Source organism: Eublepharis macularius, chromosome 10, assembly GCF_028583425.1.
Source record: "Eublepharis macularius isolate TG4126 chromosome 10, MPM_Emac_v1.0, whole genome shotgun sequence".
Classification (NCBI taxonomy): domain Eukaryota; kingdom Metazoa; phylum Chordata; class Lepidosauria; order Squamata; family Eublepharidae; genus Eublepharis; species Eublepharis macularius.
Window position 1 is genome coordinate 87,413,601 of NC_072799.1, and position 14,642 is coordinate 87,428,242.

Here is a 14,642-nt window from a genome sequence, read left to right on the forward strand (position 1 = left end):
GGATGGTTTCCAGTCCTGAAAAACACCAGGCTAACAAAATACTTTACACCCTACAATAGCCCTGCAGAGAAGATTAGCACATCAAGCCCCAATCCATATGCAAAAGAACCTCCTCAGGATACAGTGAAGCCTCCCGCCATTAGCATTCCACACCCTGGGAAACTCTTACAGGATGACTCAGCTCAACCCCACCCCTCCTGAGTAGATATAAATGACCTGCCAACATCTTTTCCACACTGTGACACTGAGAGATCTCTGTCTTTTGGTGCTACACCTCTGAAGATGCCAGCCACAGCTGCTGGCGAAACGTCAGGAACTACAATGCCAAGACCACAGCTATACAGCCCAGAAAATCCACAACAACCATCGTTCTCCGGCCATGAAAGCCTTCGACAGTAATTGGCCTGCTTCTCTGGGAAGAGTAAAAACCAGCTGGTTATGGTTTTGCCCATCAGTTATATTATATTCAGCAGCTGCTTCTCGCTCTTCACTCACATAGGAAGGAAATATCAATGACAGCCCATTCTAGGGTATTTTCTGCTACTGCATCATGGAATAGGCTGCATTTTGAGGTTTGGGGTGTACCTTCACTATTGAGATTTAGAATAGGTTATATGGTGGAGAGTTCCCACAAGTCATAGCTGATTTATGGTAACCCCTGATAGGGTTTTCATGGCAAAAGACTAACAGAGGTGGTTTGCCATTGCCTGCATCCCCAACCTTGGTCTTCATTGGAAGTCTCCCATCCAGATACTAACCATGGCTGATCCTGCTTAAGCTTCTGAGATCTGATGAGATCAGGCTCATCTGGGCTATCCAGGTCAGGACTGAATAGGCTATAAAGTTTTATTTCAAATAGTCTTTTTGAAATTGTTGATTAGATGTTCCAGTTGTATATGATTGGTTTTGATTATGGACATGACTTATTTCTAATGCTATGAATATTTATTTTGAAACTGGTTTAATTCATTACTGAATTTTAGTGTATGTTGCTTTGAAACATTTTTCTGTGAAAGATTATTAATACATGCCTTAATAAGCATGTCCTTTTATTACTTTGGCATCTAAACTGACCATTTGTGCTGTAGTTCTTGCTAAGCAGCCTGAAGAGGGATAGTAATATGCCTCTCCCACCCACAGCCTAAGGTGAACACAATCTATCATCCTCCTAATTGTATACTATGTCATGTGATAGCAAATGAGTAGAGATATAAAACACTTTTTTTTTAAAAAAAAGAAAAATTGGACACCCCCCCCAGTCCTTTTCCTGTTGTTTTCTTTTTTAAATCTATTTTTCCAATTGAAAATTTTGGGGGAACACTGAAAGAACCCCCTATGAAACAGTCTCCAGTGGTCCTAGGAATGGGGCAGTCCTTACTTTTGGGATTCTCTCCGAAGGCAGGGTCAGTCAGCTGATTTTGATCCTGGAGGGCAGGGGCTTGCCCCAGCAAGACGGAAACATGGTAAGGGCTCCAAGAAACCGATGTGGATGCACAGAGAACTCCAGAATAAGCTAAGGGAGAAAAAGGAAATGTTCAGGAAATGGAGATAAGGACAGACCTCTAAAGAGGAGTATATGAGGGTTACTAGGTACTGCAGATCAGCTATCAGAGAGGCCAAAGCTCAGTATGAGCTGGGTCTGGCCAGGAGGGCTTGCTACAATAAGAAATCAAAAAGAGTCCAGTAGCACCTTTAAGACTAACCAATTTTATTGTAGCATAAGCTTTCGAGAATCAAGTTCTCTTCGTCAGATGCCTGATACAGAGACTGGCAATAAGAAAAACTTCTACAGATATGTGAGAAGCAAACGCAAGGTAAAAGAGGCAATTGGACCGCTGTTGAGAGTAGATGGAGAAACTCTGATGCAGGACAGAGAAAAAGCAGACAGGCTTAATGACTTTTTTGCCTCTGTTTTCTCCCTGAAGAACTCAGGCACATCTCGAGATAGTAGAAAATGTGGCAGGACACCTGAGTGGCTAATTGACATTGACAGAGAGGTAGTGGAGAGGCATCTGGCTGCACTGGATGAATACAAATCCCCTGGGCTGGATGGGGTGCACCCAAGAGTGCTGAAAGAACTTTCCAGAGAACTTGCAGAACCCCTATCCATCATCTTCAAGGCCTCCTGGAGGACTGGGGATGTGCCACAAGATTGGAGAAGAGCGAATGTTATCCTAATCTTTAAGAAAGGGAGGAAGGATGACCCGGGAAACTACAGGCCGGTCAGTCTGACTTCTGTTGCTGGGAAGATATTAGAACAGATTTTAAATGGATCAGTCTGTAAGCATCTGAAGGACCACTCAGTGATCCGGGGAAGTCAGCATGGTTTTGTTCCTAACAGATCTTGCCAGACCAACCTGGTTTCCTTCTTTGATCAAGTGACCAGCTTACTGGATCGGGGGAACTCTGTTGACGGGATTTATCTGGATTTCAGTAAAGCTTTTGATAAGGTCCCCCATGACATTCTGATGGGCAAACTGGAAGACTGTGGAGTAGACTATAGGACAGTTTGGTGGATAGGGAACTGGTTGGAGGACCGTACTCAAAGAGTGGTGGTCAATGGCGTTTCATCAGATTGGAGGGAGGTGTGCAGTGGGGTGCTGCAGGGCTCGGTTTTGGGCCCGGTACTTTTCAATATTTTTATGAATGATCTGGATGAAGGAGTGGAAGGGCTGCTCATTAAATTTGCTGATGATACCAAATTGGGAGGAGTAGCAAACACCCAAGAAGATAGAATTAAAATTCAACAAGACCTGAATACTCTGGAGAAGTGGGCAGCTGTGAATAGGATGCAATTCAACAAAGACAAGTGCACAGTATTACATCTGGGCCACAAAAATGAGAAGCACAAATACTGGATGGGGGATACACTTCTGGGCAGTAGTATATGTGAAAGGGATCTTGGGGTAAGAGTGGACTGTAAACTGAATATGAGCAGTCAGTGTGATGCGGTGGCAAAAAAGGCTAATTCAATCCTGGGTTGTATCAAAGGGGCAATTGTGTCGAAATCGCAGGAGGTCATAGCCCCTCTCTATACTGCCTTGGTCAGGCCACACCTGGAGTATTGTGTGCAGTTCTGGAGGCCTCACTTCAAAAAGGATGTGGACAAAATCGAGAGGGTGCAGAGGAGAGCGACAAGAATGATCAGGGGTCTGGAGACTGAGCCCTACGAGGAAAGGCTGAGGGCCTTGGGAGTGTTTAGTTTGGAGAAGAGGAGGTTGAGGGGGGACATGATTGCTCTCTTTAAATATTTGAAAGGCTGTCATTTGGAGGAGGGCAAAGAGCTGTTCCAGTTGGCAGCAGAGGGTAGGACCCGAACAATGGGCTTAAATTACATGCATTACATGCCGGATATTAGGAAAAACTTTTTCACGGTCAGAGTAGTTCAAAAGTGGAATCAGCTGCCTAGGGAGGTGGTGAGCTCCCCTTCACTGGCATTTTTCAAGAAGAGGCTGGATGAATACTTGTCAGAGATGCTTTAGGCTGCTCCTGCACTGGGCAGGGGGTTGGACTAGATGGTCTGTATGGCCCCTTCCAACTCTATGATTCTATGGAATCACGAGTCTTTCTGGCCCTGCTATCCGAGCAGGACATCTTCATCAACGCTCTGCAGAGCGCAGTGAACCTGGTGAATAAGAAACTGCCAGAGATGTGCCGGGCGTGGCAGCGCACGCCTGTAATCCCAGTACTCAGGGAGGCCGAGGCCACAGGCAGTGAGGAGCTCGCAGGGGAAGGGAAAGGCCCTACTGCCTTTCCCCCATTTCACTCGGAGCTACAGCGAGCATTAGAGCCGACAACCCTAGGTTGCTCCTAGGTTCCATGGCCACAACCGCAAAACTCCACCAAGGTTCCCCACTTTCGGGTTGGAAGGAACCCCCCCCCCTCAGACAGCCAGAGGGTGCGGTGTTTGAGTCCGCGGTAGCCTGTTGTAGAGACTGATATTATTGGGAACTCCCTCAAGCTTGGAAGGAGCAGCCTCCAGCAGCAGCAGAGGACCTGCTCCAACCCCAGCAGCCCCGACTGAACCGCGGTAAGACTGATCCTGCGAGTAATGGGGACAGCGAAAGGAAGGAGGGAGGAGAAAAGAGTAGCAGAAGCCTCAGAACCCGCTTGCCCTAAATAAAAAGGAGCCCTCCTTTATTTCTCTTTCAGCCAGGACTTGTGAGGTACGCTTTCACTTTAATTTCTCCTTTTGGAGGGAAAATTTCTGTTGGCAGAATGTCAGCAAAGGCAGGCCTAGCCACCTCACAGGCCTCAAAGAGCATAAGCCTGTGGCCTAGACTTTCCAAACTCACAGGCCCCAGCCCCTTCTAGGCCTCTTAACAGGCCAGTGAAAGGAAATGTCCAAGGGCCTGGATGGCAGAATTCAGCAAAGGCAGGCCTAGCCATCTCCCAGGCCTCTAAAAGTGCAAGCATGCGGCCTAGACTTTCCAAACTCCCAGGCCTCAGCCTCTTCTAGGCCTCTTAATAGGCCAGTGAAAGAGAAAAAGCCCAAAGGCCTGGACCTGTCAAGCAAGAATGCCTGGAAAATTTTCTACTGGTGGTAGGTCAGCAAAGGCAGGCTTAACCTCCTTCCAGGCCTCACAGAGTGCAAGCCTGCGGCCTAAACTTGCCCAATTCCCAGGCCTCGGCCTACTCATGGGCGTCTCAAGAGACTAGTGAAAGAGAGAAGGTCTGGGGTTTGCATCCACCAGGCAAGGTAGCCTGAAATGAGTTACTGTAATGTTGTGGTTAAGTGCTGGACCATGGATCATTACCATGCTGGTTCGAGTCCCATAATTACTTGAACTCGGTGGTTGACCTTGGGTAAAAGTCTTAAATTACCTAGCGGTTCTGGGGGGAATAATGATGATTCTGACCTTATCACAGCCCCTGACTGTGATATCACAGTCCAGGCAAGCCAGATTTCATCTGATCTCAGTACCTCAGCAGGGTTGGCCTTGGTTAGCAATTGGATGGGAGACCTCCAAAAAAGACCAGTGTTGCAGAGGCAACTATGACTGGATGACATTTTCCACCACTAAGGGGAAAGAAATTACATGCCCCCTATTTACATAGTCGCAGCCATAGTTACTATTTAACAAACGAACTGGCATGGCCCAAGATGGAAATAAGGAATTCAAAGAGGTTCTGAAGGCACACCAATAAATAGTCTAGTGGCTAGACTCTCAGATGGGCAAGAGAGGCATTCCAGTATGGGAGTCTGACTCCAGATAGGTAAAGGGGTGCCCCCTCCTCAGATTAAAGAGGAGGCAAGAGCCATTAAGAGCACAGATCTCGGTTACGCCTTCAACCTGAGGACCCTGAGCCATCAGTTTTCTCCCTCAGCCAAGAAGAAAGGGGAGCTGTTAAAAGAAGGGAAAATTCCCTAGCAGGTTTCCTCAGGAGCCCTAAGGTGATGAGGATCCCTAAGGTGATGAGGATCCTGGAGTCTTCTCCCTTAAGGACTAAGGGGTTGGAGAGAATCCTCCCTAGAATCAGGAATAATCCCATCAGGGATTCCCTTCCAGTAGTCTCACGTACTTGTAGAAGTCTAAGAGGGAAACTTTGGCAAAACTAACTACTCTTACTTCCTTTCCCCCCCAAGTCTTATACATTAGTTCCAGGCGTTACTGAGAGGATCAAGCTACCATTGGTGGATGATCTGGTAACCAGCCTGCCGTATAATCCTGTGCTGCCCGTTGACAAGGACGGACTACCTAGGGATTCTAGCATCAAGTGGTTTGAACTGACTGTGTGCAGAAAATTGGAAGTTTCCGCTACATCCTTCAGAGCATTGGTGACAGCTCTACTCCTTCGTAGGGTCACATTCTCTCGGGTCTCAGACCTGGCTGCAGTCAGCAGTAAACCCCTGCCAAAGAGCAAAACTAAGAAAATAGCCCCGGCAATATGCTATGCTGTGGTCATCAAGGACCATGGTTTTCAGGCAACCAGGCACAACACTTAGCTTAGAAATTGGAACGTGGACCACCGCTATCTTGGATCACAAGAGGTCCAAGATAGTTGAATTGCCAGAGATCCTCAAACAGGAAAACAACCAGTGGCTGTACCTCATTCAGTCCCACGATGGTGTCCCACTCAAGGAACCAGAGAGAACAGTGATGACTATGGACATGTCTTTGGGGATGGGGATCCCACACCCAAGGAAGGGCATCTGGCTGAAGGACAAATGATCAACAGGGTAAACCCTTTGGAACTCAGAGCCATCAGACATGGTATGGTGGAATCTCAGAATCTTCCCACAGGTCACTATATGTTTATACAGAGGACAACTCTGAGGCGGACTGGCTAGGCCAGAGAGTGATGAACCAAGCAGAATGGATGCTATCCAGAGAGATTCCCCAACTGGTCTCCCACAGTTTTCAACAAGGCGCAAGGAGAAGAAACCCTCAAACCATAGAGATAGATGATGTGAGCAGCAAGCTGCCTTCACATGTCCTGTATGTCTTCTACAGTACAGCTATTGCACAGAGCTGTTCAGAAGATCACACAGTAAAGTGCAGAAGTGATGCTAATAGCAACCTTCAGGTCCAGAAAGACATGGTCTCAAAACCTGAAGAATCTTTCAAGCATGGATCCCTGGCACCTCCACTGCAGGAGGGTCTATTGATGCAGGGATCAATACGACACCCCTGACCAGCTCTGACAAGCCTCACAGTGTGGAGGTGGAACACAAACAGCTAATAGGGTTGGACTAAACAGAAGGCATGATTGGTACTATGCTAGCCTTCAGGAAGAGTTCCACAGAGTCTATACAAATTCCTGCCAAGTTCCCAGAAGAGTGCATGGATAGAGTCATGTAATCTTTTGGAGCTAATGAGGGAGTTACTATCCTTTCTTCAAGAGGGGTTGAAGAAAAGTCTTAATACCAACACCCTTAGACAACAGGTAGTGACCAATTAGGGGTTCTAGGAAGGGACGTTCCCTTATATATCACCTTCATGGCAGTGGATTCTAAAAGGGGACCTCATTGTAGAATCTGCCAAGGATTTGCTGTTTTTTCCCCACGTGAAATCTTAATCTGGTATTGAGAGCATTATACAAAAGATGCCTTGAGCCTATGACCTCATGTCCCCTAAAGGAACTGACCTTTAAAACCATCTTTCAGATGAGGATAAAATTAGCTAGACAAGTGTCAGAATGGCAGGCACTAGAGAGCCATGCCCTTTCCTCCAAGATGGTAGAGCAAATTATGAACAAAAACAACTTTCTTCCAAAGGTGAACTTCATGTTTTCATAGGACAGGAGAGATAGTACTTACCTCCTTCTAATCTAATCTAATCCAAAGCATAGGAAGAAAATAAATAAATAAATCTCACTACCTTGATATATGTAGAGATGTGAGATTCCACTTGGGCAGGACTAAACAGTGTTTCAGAAGTCTGGGACGCTAGTTGTGTATTTGCAGGAGGCCCTTCTTGGGACCTAGAGTGTACTTTTCTTGGCTAAGTAGGTAAAACAGAGGGTACATAATTCTGGCATGTCAAGCCAGAGGTCTGGAGATGCCCATAGATGTCAGGGCGCACTCACTAAGGGAAACAGTGACACAGGCAGCCTATAAATCCTTTAGTCATTAGAAACGATCGATAAGGTGGTCACATGGAAATCAGTATATTCTCTCATCAAGAAATAGAGGATAGATAAATTGTCTTCTCCAGAGACAACCTTTAGCAGGAGGGTACTAATACACACCCTCTAGGCCCGGAAGCCGGACTACCCACCCTGGGGTACACTGCTTTTGTATGTCTCAAAAGTAAGGACTGCCCCACTCCTAGGACCACCGGAGAACGGAAGATTTGTATTCACTTACCGTGAAGCTTCCTTTCTCGGTGGTCCAGGAGTGGGGCAGTCCTGCCCACCCGAGTTTCTTGCTGGGCGGCTTCTAGGATTGGATGAAGAATTAGGATGATAGTCTTCCTCCCAGTGGATTCAAGGGAGGGATCTTTCTATTAAAAATAATTGAGGGGAGTTATTATTTTCCCTTCTAGTATCGTGATGGGGAGTCAGGGCTTGGGAACAGACTGTTGATTCCAGGGACAAGCCCCTCCCCTCTAGGATCAAAATCAGCTGACTGACCCTGCCTTCGGAGAGGAGGAGCTATATCCCAAAAGTAAGGACTGCCCCACTCCTGGACCCCCGACAGAGGAAGCGTCATGGTAAGTGAATACAAATCTTCCATTTTCTCTTTTGGAAGGTTTTACTAGTACACGGGGTTTTTTTACTAGTACACAGGTACGTAGCATTAAAATTTAATGTAAAGCAAGCATTATTAAATAATTTATTTATTTACATTATTTATTTTTCTTATTTATTTATAGTCCACCTTTCTCAGTGAGCTTCAAGGCGGATTACACAGTGTGAGTTAGTACAGTCAGTTTCAAGGACATTTCAATAAACAAAGTAATAGAGTATGTTAATGCTAATTTGCAAAGATGTAAAACCAGCGGAAATTCAATAAAGAGTTGCAGAAATGCTGAAACAGAGTATAGGTACTTCTAAGACTGATATCTTAAACAACATAGAACTACCCAGTAAGATCATACTTAAAGCAACAGATAGTACGTCCAACTATATAAAAGGTTAACTGTGTTCCAGACAATTCACTTCCTACCCCGGTGCGCCTCCAGAGGGCACTGCTGTGGAGGGAAGGCCTAAGGAGGCAGCCCATCCCTCTGAGAGAGTGCTGTGGCGGGAAGCTTAGACCAGGATCAGGTGCAGAGCAGGCAGCAATACCTGCCCCCCCATCACCCAGCTGGGATCAGTAGTGGTGCATGTGGCAATGCCAACCCCCTTCACCTGGCTGAGATCAGGAGCGAAGCAGGTGGCAGTGCCCACCCCCCTCCTTCACCCAGCTGGGATCAGGAGCAGAGCAGGGGGCAATGCCTGCCCCCCGCTGTCACACAGCTGGTATCAGGAGGGGAGCAGGGGGCAATGCCCGTCCTTGCCTTCACCCAGCTGGTATCAGGAGGGGAGCAGGGGGCAATGCTGCCCCCCGCCTTCACTCGGCTGGGATCAGGTGTGGAGCAGGAGACAATGCCCAACCCCTCTTCACCTGGCCAGGATCAGGCACGGAGCAGGCGGCCCATGTCTGCCCCTCGCATTACCCAGCTGTGATCAGGCGCGGAGCACGAGGCAATGCCTGCCCCCTCCTTCACCCAGCCAAGATCAGTCATGGAGGAGGAGGCAATTGCCCACCTGCCCATTCTCCCCTTTCTAGAATCTCTTGTATTTTTCCCCCACAATGGGCTTTGTTACTAATAGAATCATATTACTGTAACAAATATGGTTCCTATCCCTGAATTGGTGTATCTCTTTGAGACTACTTCCTTACAATGTAGCCCACCTATCTGAGTAAAAAAGTCTTCTTGAATAATTCAGTCTTGTATTGTTTGCAGAAAGCCAGAAGAATGGGAGCTTTCCTGACCTCTTCAGGTAGGCTGCTCCATAAGGTGGGGGCTACCAGAGAGAGCACGTGTGTGGGCAGCTGCAGATTCTGCGCATGTTCATGGTGACACCTCCAGAAGTCCCTGTTCAGATGAGCAAAGCTGCCATGGTGGAACATAGGGAGAGAGGTGGTCCTGTAGATAATACTGGAGCAAGGCCGTGAAGAACTTTGTATGTGATAACCAATACCTTGAATTGAGCCCGGTAACTGATAGTAGCCAGTGGAGTGCTGCAGAATGGGAGTAATATTCATGGTTCTCGTTGCTTCCAATAATAACAGCTGCAGCATTCTGCACCAACTGAAATCTCTGTATTAACTTTGTGGTGGAGACAGAGCACTACAGTAGTCAAGTCTCAGTGTTACCGTGGTATGGATCTGCTGTGTCTAGGTAGGGGCCATCTTCCAGGCTAGACTGAGTTTAAGGAAAGCATTTTTTTGCAGCTGCCTAACTTTCTTTTCTAGTAGTAATGCTGGATCCAGTATAACCGCTAGGCAAGGATCAGATGAACTCCATCAAAAGTGCAGAGTACAATGTCCTTCACGATCTATGCCTTTCCAACCAGCATCTCTTCTGTCATGGTTCTGATTGCTTCCGATAATAACCGAGCTGCAGCGTTCTGCACCAACTGAAATCTTTATATTAACTTTGGGGTGGAGACAGAGCACTTCTGGGTTCAATTTCAATTTGTTAGCCTTCAGCCTTTTGACCACAGCAGTCAGGCAGCTGCCCAAGATCCCTACTGCATCCTGCAGTGATTTGGATAGTGAGATATAAAGTTGTTTGTCATCAACATATTGATGGCATTCAGTTCCAAAGCTATGAATGAGTTCTCCTAAAGGCTTTATACAGAGGCTGAATAACATGGGAGATAAGATTGCACTCTATGGAACCCTGCAAGATAATTCCCACTCTAGAGATAGCTGGTCTCTGACAGTGCCTCTTTGAGTCCATTCCATGAGAAACAATTTAAACCAGTCCAAGGCACATCTTTTGATACCCACTTTGCCTCCAAATGTCTCAGTAAAATGGCATAGTCTGCTGTATCAAAGGCTCCAGATAGATCTAGAGGGAGTATATATTCTATATTCTGTCTGTATTCAAATGCAGATCACTCGGTAAAGCCACTAGCTCCATCTCTAGGCTATGGCCTGGCTTGAATCCAGACTGAAAAGGGTCATAGAATCATAGTGTTGGGATGGGTTTTACAGACCGTGTACTCCAACCGCCTGCTCAATGCAGGAGCAGCCTAAATCATTTATCTAGCCACTCCTTGAAGTCTGCTGTGACTGACTGCATGTTTTAAAAACCCTGGAAGTGCTGTACACACAGCTGCAGGACTGTTAAGGGTTAATCCCTCACAAACACACAGAGCTTTGAGTGACAGGCTATTCCAAGGCATCTGATTGGGTAGCATGACCTGGAAAGAGAAGGGTCTGTTTTACAGCCCTAGCTGAATCCAGTGGGAAGAGTTGGGGGAGATGGAGTCCTAACGGAGAGCAGTTTTTAACACCCACAGGAGAACTGGGAAAAAGTTAAGGAATTTTGGGAAGTAGGTGCAGACTCCCAATTGGGCCAAAGAAAAGGGATAGATCTTCTGAGGAGAGGAGACTTTCCCTACCCAGTCAAAAACAGAGGTAGCTCTGGAGATTGAAGAGATCCCTGGTCAGATGTGAATGGAAACTGCCTGTGGAGACCTTCAGATTCAGTTAACAACTGAAGGAAAGCACTGGTGTTTGGAGAGGATTGGGGTATTAAAAGTGAGTATCAGTATTCCTAATTCCAAAAGAGAAAGAAAATACTAAAAGTGTACTTGATTGTTTGGGGAAAACCAAGGGAACAAAAGTCTCAAAACATAAGCATTTAAATATCTGTGAAGAACATAAGAACTGAAGTCTGTGCGTGTACCGATTTGCCTCTGGTGCCATTTTTGCTGTTTAAGGACAAGGGAGAGTCATAACTGCCAATGAGGGGGAACCCACTGCAAAGCACTAGAGTTATCCAAGAAGACCTGGAGTTGGTCAGCTACTGCCCTCTCAATCACTTTGCCCAGAAAGTTCAGATTAGAGACTAGGTGATAATTGGCCACGTCATTTTTGCCTAGGGATGGTTTTTTAAGTAGTGGGCAAACAAGTGCCTGAGTGGCCAAGGGAAGGAGCCCTGAGTTAGTGACTGATTTATAATAGACTTCAAGAACTCGTTTATGTGGTCCTTACTTGATTTTAACAGCCAAGACAGGCGAGGATCCAGTGCACAAGCAGTGGCTTTCACAAATGCCAGTATCCTTTTAAGATCCCTCACTGAAACTGATTCAAAGTAGTCCATATATTGAACCAGAGGGTATATTAAGTATTTCTTCCATTTTGTCTGCATTTTAGCTGGCATCTAGATGAGATTGTATTTGTACTATTTTATCAGCAAAAATCTCTGCAGAGGCCGCACAGCTAATTGTCTGTTCTTGCGCTGTAGCTTGTACTGGAAGTCTGCAGAAGTTGAAGGACTCACAAAGGATAATAGCAACACCTCCTCCTCTGCTGCTGTTGCAAGGTTGGTGTAGGGCCCATATAGCTAGATGGAATTAGTTAGGACAGACATACCGTATGATTTTCCTGCAACCATGTCACTGTTATAGAAGCCATGTCTACTTCCCTCAGCATCCCAGTAATTCATGCAATTTTGTTCCTCACAGATCTGGTATTAGTGTAGCAGTGGTGGAGGTAGTGGCCCTTGCATTTTCAACTCTTAGGATACTAGAGAGGCTAGATAAGCAGCAAACACCTTTGTCTGATACTGGCTGCCTTTGATAAATTTTACCTCCATATCTACTAGCTCCATCTACACTGGAATAGTACATTCACCATACATCCTGTACTGGAGAAAGAAAGCTAAAAAATGCACCTCCTAAATCACATATTCACATATCCGACATCCTATTGGCCTTAACTTGAACATCGGTCCAGGACTACAATCATACAAATCCAAATAAATTGGTAATCATACTGTGTCTGTATGAGACTGTTTCTATCCAAATAACACACTTTCTTTTGTTTGTTACAGAATTTGTTTTCTCATTTCAACGTTTATGTTTTGTGCTTCTCAGATGGAAAAAATAAAGATATGTGTGCTAAGGTAGTTTGTAGCAGTTCGTAGTGCAATCTTTAGTGTCTGGTATATTTGTAATTCTGCTTGTAGAAAACTAGCAGGGCAATGATACTCCAGTTTAAACTCGATAATTTCAAGAGGCCTGGGCTGGAGTAACTGAATAGAATTGCAGTATTAGACATTTATATTTTTAAATTCCTTAAGTATGACATATTTATATGTTAAGTTATAAATGACACGTTTTATATTGTTAAAGTGGGAAAAGAAGTTTAGTTTGAGTGGAATGTAGGTATTATATATCGTTCAGTGTTCCCCAAATATTGTTTTGTTTTTTTAAAGCCTTTTTTCCCCTCGTGGCTTTTACATTTCTAGAAATATTACATCTCTACAGCTGAGTATTAAGTCTTCAGTTAGGTTTTCAGTGTTGTTGCAAAGGAGCACTGGTCTTGTCATAATTAGACATGGGCACGATCCAAAAAAAAATTCCGATCTAGCCGTTCGTGGATCTGGGCTGCCACCGAACGCAGGTAGCCGATTCTAACCGATCAAGTCTCGTTTCCGGTCCAGAATCGAGAATCAGGGAGGCCAAAGTGGGAGGGCGCCCCTCTGTTTCCAGTGATATAGGAACGGTGATTGGTGGCAGCAGCCGCCAGGCCCGGCGGGCAGGGGGAGGTGGCGATGAGCCGCTTCCCCTCAGGGAGGGAGGGGACATTCACACACACACACACACACACACACACACACACACACACACACACACACACACACACACACACACACACACACACTCTCTCTCTCTCTCTCTCTCTCTCTCTCTCTCTCTCTCTCTCTCTCTCTCTCTCTCTCCCTCTCTCTCTCTCTCTCTCTCTCTCTCTCTCTTAGAGTAGGGGGGGAGTTTTTAACCCGGCAACGAGCCACCTCCCCTCAGGGAGGGGACATTCCCAGGGCCGGATCTACGGTTGCCAGCGCCCAGGGCAACCGTAGTCAGGCTCTTGCGCACGCGCATGCGCGCGCACACGTGCACACTCCTGGGTGGGCCCCCCCCCCCGCCCATGCAGCAAGCTGGCTGTCCTGGTGTGCTGCGGAGCTGGCAGCAGTGTGAGTAGCTTGGAGGCTGCCCACGCCGTTCACCTGCCCCACAAGACAAGGGGCGGCCGGCTTGCCCACGCGCCCCTTGCCACCTGCGCTGCCTTTTGCTTTTCTCGCAAGCCGGCCGCCCCTTGTCCTGGGGAAAGACAAACAGCCTGGGCAGCCTCCCAGCCACCCGCACTGCCTTTTACCTTTACCCAGGACAAGGTGTGGCCGGCTTGCCCACGCGCCCCTTGTCCTGGGGAAAGACGAACGGCGCGGGCGGCCTCCCAGCCACCCGCACTGCCTTTTACCTTTACCCAGGACAAGGGGCGGCTGGCTTGCCCGCGCGCCCCTTGTCCTGGGGAAAGACGAATGGCGCGGGCGGCCTCCCAGCCACCTGCGCTGCCTTTTGCTTTCCCCACAAGCCCGCCGCCCCTTGTCCTGGGGAAAGGCGAACGGCGTGGGCGGCCTCCCAGCCTCCCGCGCTGCCTTTTGCCTTTCCTTTGTGCCCATGGCTTCAGAACACCCCCTTCCCCCTCCCTTCCCTGGGTTGCTGCTCTGTGTTTGGAAGGAAGCCTGCTAATCAAGGAAAGCTGGGCTTCCCGACAGAAGGAGGGCAAACACAGCTCATTCCCCTGACTCCGGTGCCCTGGAAATAAATTACTGGTGCCAGAGTGTCTGCAATTCCAAACAGAAACTGACCCATCTGATCAAGTCCCGAACAAGCAAACTCCTGACCGCTGGATCGGATGCTGTGGACGGAACCAATTAGCTGAGTCACGATGGCGGAAACGCCAAAATCGGGTTTTTTTTTGAAATCGTAATTCAGATCGGGCCCATCTCTAGTCATAATTCCCCTCTTTTATAAAGAAATTAGTGGAAAATTTGGTTTTTTAAGTTGAAGCTACTGGTAGCTTTTATAGTGGGATTTGTTAGTCACTTAATGTTTTATTATTGCTCTATAGTTTCAGTTGGTTGAGAGGCTTTAGGAATATGTGTTAAAAAGCATAAAGAAAATAAATATAA

General features: G+C 46.9%; 1 protein-coding gene across 5 annotated transcripts in view; it reads left to right on the forward strand.

Annotated features, from left to right (window-relative positions):
* CLOCK (clock circadian regulator) overlaps positions 1–14,642 on the forward strand; it is a 100,640-nt gene that overhangs the window by 23,997 nt on the left and 62,001 nt on the right. For 2 of the 5 annotated variants that reach the window (XM_054990590.1, XM_054990594.1), the window contains exon 3: positions 11,913–11,990. The exons of 2 other annotated variants lie outside the window; for them this stretch is intronic. The gene's annotated coding sequence lies outside the window, so the exon portion shown is untranslated. Of the gene's footprint in view, positions 1–9,385; positions 9,433–11,912; positions 11,991–14,642 lie in introns of those variants that run through there. One more of the 5 variants, XM_054990593.1, reaches the window with a different exon arrangement.